Raw genomic sequence first — 5,814 nt, forward strand, 5'->3', positions numbered from 1 at the left:
CTCGTTCACAGAATGTATTTCAAAAGTCCCAAAGGCACCTACCATGTGATTATGTCTTTGTAAAATGTGGGCAGGAATAAGGACATTTCTAAACATGCTGAAGAGTGTTGTAATTCTTCTAAGTATCTACCAGGAAGGCTGGTTTAATGAAAGTTTTGATTTCCCAACTGGTACAAAACAGTGGCTAAAGGTAAAGTGTGGAATATTGCTTCACTGTGGGGACTCTAATGGGGAGAAGTCCAAGAATTTATTTCATCTTATAACTGTGTAATTACTGATTTTAATTTCCACGGGGTATAGACACCCTAATGTGCATTTATAGCATAAAAGGCTATTATAGATATCTGATGTTTCTTAGAAAATTAAAATGTGCCAGTCCAGTGTAAAGGGAAAATAAAGCCATTTTCAAACATGCAAAGCTTCAGAAAGTTTATTTCTTTTGTGTAGTTTTTTTAAAGTTACTAGAGAATATAATTCAATAAATTATTTTGCTTGCTGAAAGAGAAATACTTGGCATGTAAGAAACTGCAAATTTAGCCAATAGAGCAATGAAATTAAATCCCAGAATCATAGCTCAGCAGCAGACATACAAGGCAATAAATTCAAATTAGGAAAGGAACTTAGTGAGCTACCAGAGATAGGCTTTAAGAAGACAGTCACTTTTCTATGTTAAGTGGTACGATGAAAAAGCATGATGATCTAAAAATAAAATGACCAGTATATATCTTAGTTAACAAGGTATATGAAAGGTAAGAAGAGAATTCAAGAAAAACCACAACGTTGAATAATGAGCCATGATCCTCATATGAAACAAACTAAACTGAAGGACAATTCTGAGAAATTGATAAAATACAGGAAATGAGACTTTATTTGTCCTTAATATTCAGAACGTTTCTTCTTTAAGTAGCACAGATTGAGAGTGGGAGATTGTACTTCCAAAGGGTTCAATCACACTGCTTGATTGTACAATGAAATTGCCAAACTCACAATATTTCAAATACTGTCACATGTTTTACATTTCTAGAGACCTAAAACAAGACAAGAAAATTAAACTTATTAAAGTGATAGAACAAAATAAAAAGGTTATGAACTTTAACAATTTAAAAGTAATGATACAGCTTGACAAAAGTTGGGAGGCATAGTGGGAGAGGTGGAGAGAAGTGAGGGAATATTAGTTTCCACACTTTGCATAGCTGGAATTCAAAGGATATTGTCTAATACTAGCATAAGAAAAGAAGAGTAGGTATAGTTTTCAAAATAATAAAGAAGACTGATGGGAGATCTAAAAATACATATTTAATGAGATTTGTAAGATAGAATGCGTAGCACAGGATGTTGAATTCTTCATTTTTTGGCAGGAAATTAGCAAATACTGTTTAAAACTGCTAAACAAAAAATTTGATTTATTTAGCATATTATCTAGATCTTTACTGTCCAGTATGATAGCCACTAGCTACATGTGGCCATTGAACACTTGAAATGTAACTAATCTGAATTAATATGTGCTATAAGTATAAATACAGTTAAGATAAAACATAAAATTTAAAATATTCATTTTTAAATGTTGACTATGTTGACTATAAGTGAAATAATAACATTGTGGATAAATGAGATTACATAAAATGTATCATTAACATTATTTTCACCTGTTTCTTTTTACTTTTTAAAATGTGACTACTAGACAGATTAAACGTGGTTCACACTATGCTTCTATTGAACAGCAGTGATTTAGAATTTCCAAGCTAATCATCACAAGAACCAAAACCAAAAAATGTTAAACATAGTCCTCTTTGGAAAGTAGGACAGTTGTAGGGATAGAGGAAGACTTTATATTTTTATTTTGTGCTCTTTTGCGTAGCCTGAATTTTTATTATCAAGTCCATGCATTTATTGACTGAAATACACATAAAATATAATGTATAATGAATAAAAATTATAGTCCATTTTTAAAGAGTGTATTAGCGGGGTGAACTGAAAGCAAAAATCAAACAAATGAAATAAGAAGAGTAATTTAGATAAAATGTAAAAACAACACACCTATAGGAAAAGAATGAAAGGGAAGTGTAGATAATTATAATTATATTTTAGATAAGAAACGTATTATAATCTATGTTTTAGATATTAAATTTAGATTTTAAAATGTATTATAGTAATCAATAGTGCATTTTTTAAACTTACGATCCAGTTTTAGAAATCATTGGGTAGTTTTCTACATATTGGATTAAATAATAATTTTTAATAGCCAGTAGAAGATGGCAATGTAATGATTAATACAGTGTACTTAGCTTTATGCTTAAGTAATATACACATGCTCCAATTTAACAAAGAGATAAATTTGGCAGTAATCGTTCCCACTAAGGAAGCTTGTCCCCAACTACAAGAACTAATGAAGATTTTCAGAATTGAACACCCTCAAGTATTATCTCAGCTTCAACTCCCTAATTTTGCAGAACTGCTAGAGAAGTAACAAAGGCAGGGAAAGAATCTAGATTTTTCTAATTGCAATGTTTAAAGACAGAATGAAAGTAAATTCACATGCAACATTTACTAAAATCAAATGTAGAGTCAACATTTCTCAGGAACATCAAGTAAAACTAAATAAATATTAGTATTAATTGGAAAAAATACTGAGTTCAGTCTTTCATAATGAAGAGCAAATTTTTAGAGGTCACTGGGGAGAAAACTCTGTTCCTTTAAGAATTTGTTCCATCAAAAATGCCAGTAAAGTTGTCAGAGGAGCAGACAGAAATGTAACATCCATATGAATCAACTGTCCTTTTGAATATTTGTTTTTAAATTTGCTCCACTGTGTGATTTTAAAAAGAGAGGAATATATCCTGCTTTCACGTTCAGTTGTCTTAATTTCCCTTTAGATCATCCTTCCTTTGGCCAAAACTTTGTTTTCTACTGATACTTGCATACGATGGCCTATGCTAGTAGGTTAAATATCCTCAGCCTTTAAGGTATCTGACGGTGAATTTTAATTAAAAATAACTTCTTTTAAAGAATAGATTTTGAAAGAAAAGATGGAAAAAGATGAAAAGATAGGAAAAGAGAAAAGGGGAATTGAGGCACTAAGAAACATCATGGAATTCAAGGCCGGGCCCAGTGTCGGAAGCCTGTAATCCCAGCACTTTGGGATGCCAAAGCTGGAGAACTGCTTGAGTCCAGTTTGAGACCAGCCTGGGAAACATAGTGAGATCCTGGTCTTTATAAAAAATAAAAAAATAAGCCAGGCATGGTGGCTTATGCTTGTAGTCCTAGCTACTTGGGAGACTGAGGTGGGAAGATCACTGGAGTCCCCACTGCACTCCATCCTGGGAGACAGAGGGAGGCTCTGACTGACAAAAAAAAAAGAAAAGAAAAGAAAAGAAAAGAAAGAAAAAAAAGAAAAGAAAATGATACAGGAAGAGTTGGGCTCAGAGAAGATTATAGCAAACTTCACCTACTGTACAGATTTGGAACTCCAGGTGCCTGGCTAGTGTGAGACCATGAGGGCATGAATTGGAATTGTGGCTTTTAATGTCCTTCCACATAAAAACTGGTGTGATTTCAATTGTAGATTGATTTGTGGCTCAAGACTAAAAGGATCACAGAAATTCTTTTCATCAAGTTCAAGAACTTTGGGTTTTTATCATAGAACAGATTTAAGAAAAAGTTTTTAGATCTAGGACTAAGTATGGTAGAGAACAGTGCTTTAAGATATAAAGAGGTTTGCTGACATGTATTTTATTGATGGATGAGTTTTTTCTGAATATAAATCAGATCTTATTTTTAACTGCCAAAAATCACGTTTAACTTGTCACCCTAAAGAGCTCCCAAAATATACTTCCAATTATTTAAAATGCATTTTAACCAGTAGCAATGAAGGCTGCAGTCCATTTAAAACTACTGCAGTTGACTATTGCAGCTAAATCACCCATTTAATATCTCTTACTTTTCAGATCATCAAATCCCATAAGACTTACTATAAATCTTTTCACTTCCACCCCAAAATGATTTCGGCAGATACATTGTGAATTAAATGATGCTGTAACTTGATTTATGTACATCTGGACTTTCAACCCAATGGCTTCCCAGAACTCAATCAATCTTTATGAAGTCCTGGTAACGTACTCGAAAAGGACTGCAATGCAGTGAGTTATAAATGAAGCCTGGATTTTTGCCAATGTTACTAAATAAGGAGCTGTGCGACCTGGCCCGTGCTTTATAGCTGCTGATGGAGGAGCACTTCCACTTTGGGCTCAGCAGCTCCCTGGGCTATGTTTCCTGCCCTCTCAAGTCAGCTACCATGCCCTGAAATGACTTTTTATTTTTTTCACTGTGCCACTGCTGAGAAAGGTTGAGAAGAGTTTCAATGCTTAGACTCCTTGAATTTTTATTTTATAGAGTTAGTTGAAGTTTCTACAGCTTGCTTGTATTTTCACCCTATTAATTTATTCAGATAGGAGCCTCCTTATGCCTAATCTAATGTAATTCAGTAAGTCTGATCACTGTATTTTCATTCCCAATATTAAGGGACTCTCCATTCTTATAAAGGATTAAACTTCCCTTCCCCGTTGACATCAGGCTTGGCCACATGACTTGCTTTGGCCAATAAAATGTGGTCAGAAATGTCAGAAGCCAGTTCTGAGCCAAAGCTCTAAGAACCACTCTGTGGTTTCACATTATTTTCTTCTCACAGCCAGTGGCCTGGTAGGTCCCAGGTAGGGGCTGCTCATTCAGCCTGCGTGGGTTCCAGATACAAGAGCCTAAGTCAATCTATGATTAACATGTAAAATGAGAAAGAAAGAAAACTGTTTGTTGTAAGCTACCAAAATTTGGAGATGGGGGTGTCTTTGGTTACTGTAGCATAACACAGCACAAGCTGACTGATACAATAAGCATCCGACATAGAAACTGTAAGAAACACTTGAACAGGAATAAACCAAGAAAGCTCAGCAAAGCTTTAGCCAATGAGAGTGGTATCTTATTTTCTTAAGATTTGGGACTTCTATACTTCTGTCCTATCATCCTTACGTATCCTTGGGAAAATATTGGAGACTGTGCAAGTTGCTTTCAGGAATGCTATATTGCCTATACTTGAAGGCATCTAGTAATCTCTTTTTTCTTGCCAAAGTGAAGACAGGTCTGGAATCTTAAAGTCTGAAGACCACTCTCTTTCCCCTTCTTCCTTGAGGTCAGCATTAAACTGGCCACTATAGACTTCTCAGACAAGAACTTGTAACTGGGAAGAGTCGTGGAAGAGCAGGCTGACTCTATTTATTCTGATACCTACAGAGATGGGTGGGCATGAAATTCCAGGTAGCACAGTGGTCAAGTGCAGAGAAATATCTGTGGTAGACCAACCTACCACAGTCTGTGTGTAGACCAGTCTAGATGGCACTTATATTCAAGGGAGATGTAATTTTTGGCAAGTCAGGAATTATCCAAAGAAAAATGAAATGTGATTCAAGGAAGATCATCAGGCCACAAATCATTAGTGCCTTGGTTCTAAATTCAGTTGCACCTTTAATAGCTTGTTATATAAACTTTAATGTCCATTTTTGCCTCTAAAAATGATACGCAAAGATTGTGTGAGTTTTTCAGACTATCTGAGCTTTAATTCCAGCTAGCTTAGTTGTTGTATATCCTTGGGAAGCAACTTAACTTTTCTCTATTTTAGTCTCTTTTGTTGGAAAAGGGGAAAAATAATAGTACCTACCTCATACAGCCATTCCAAGATTAAATAATTTAATAGGTATAAAGTGCTGGAAAAGTGCCTTAAGTATTCAAACTTAAGCTGGCGTTATTAGCGATCTTTCCTATCTTAAA

This window comes from Chlorocebus sabaeus, chromosome 2, assembly GCF_047675955.1.
Source record: "Chlorocebus sabaeus isolate Y175 chromosome 2, mChlSab1.0.hap1, whole genome shotgun sequence".
Lineage (NCBI taxonomy): Eukaryota > Metazoa > Chordata > Mammalia > Primates > Cercopithecidae > Chlorocebus > Chlorocebus sabaeus.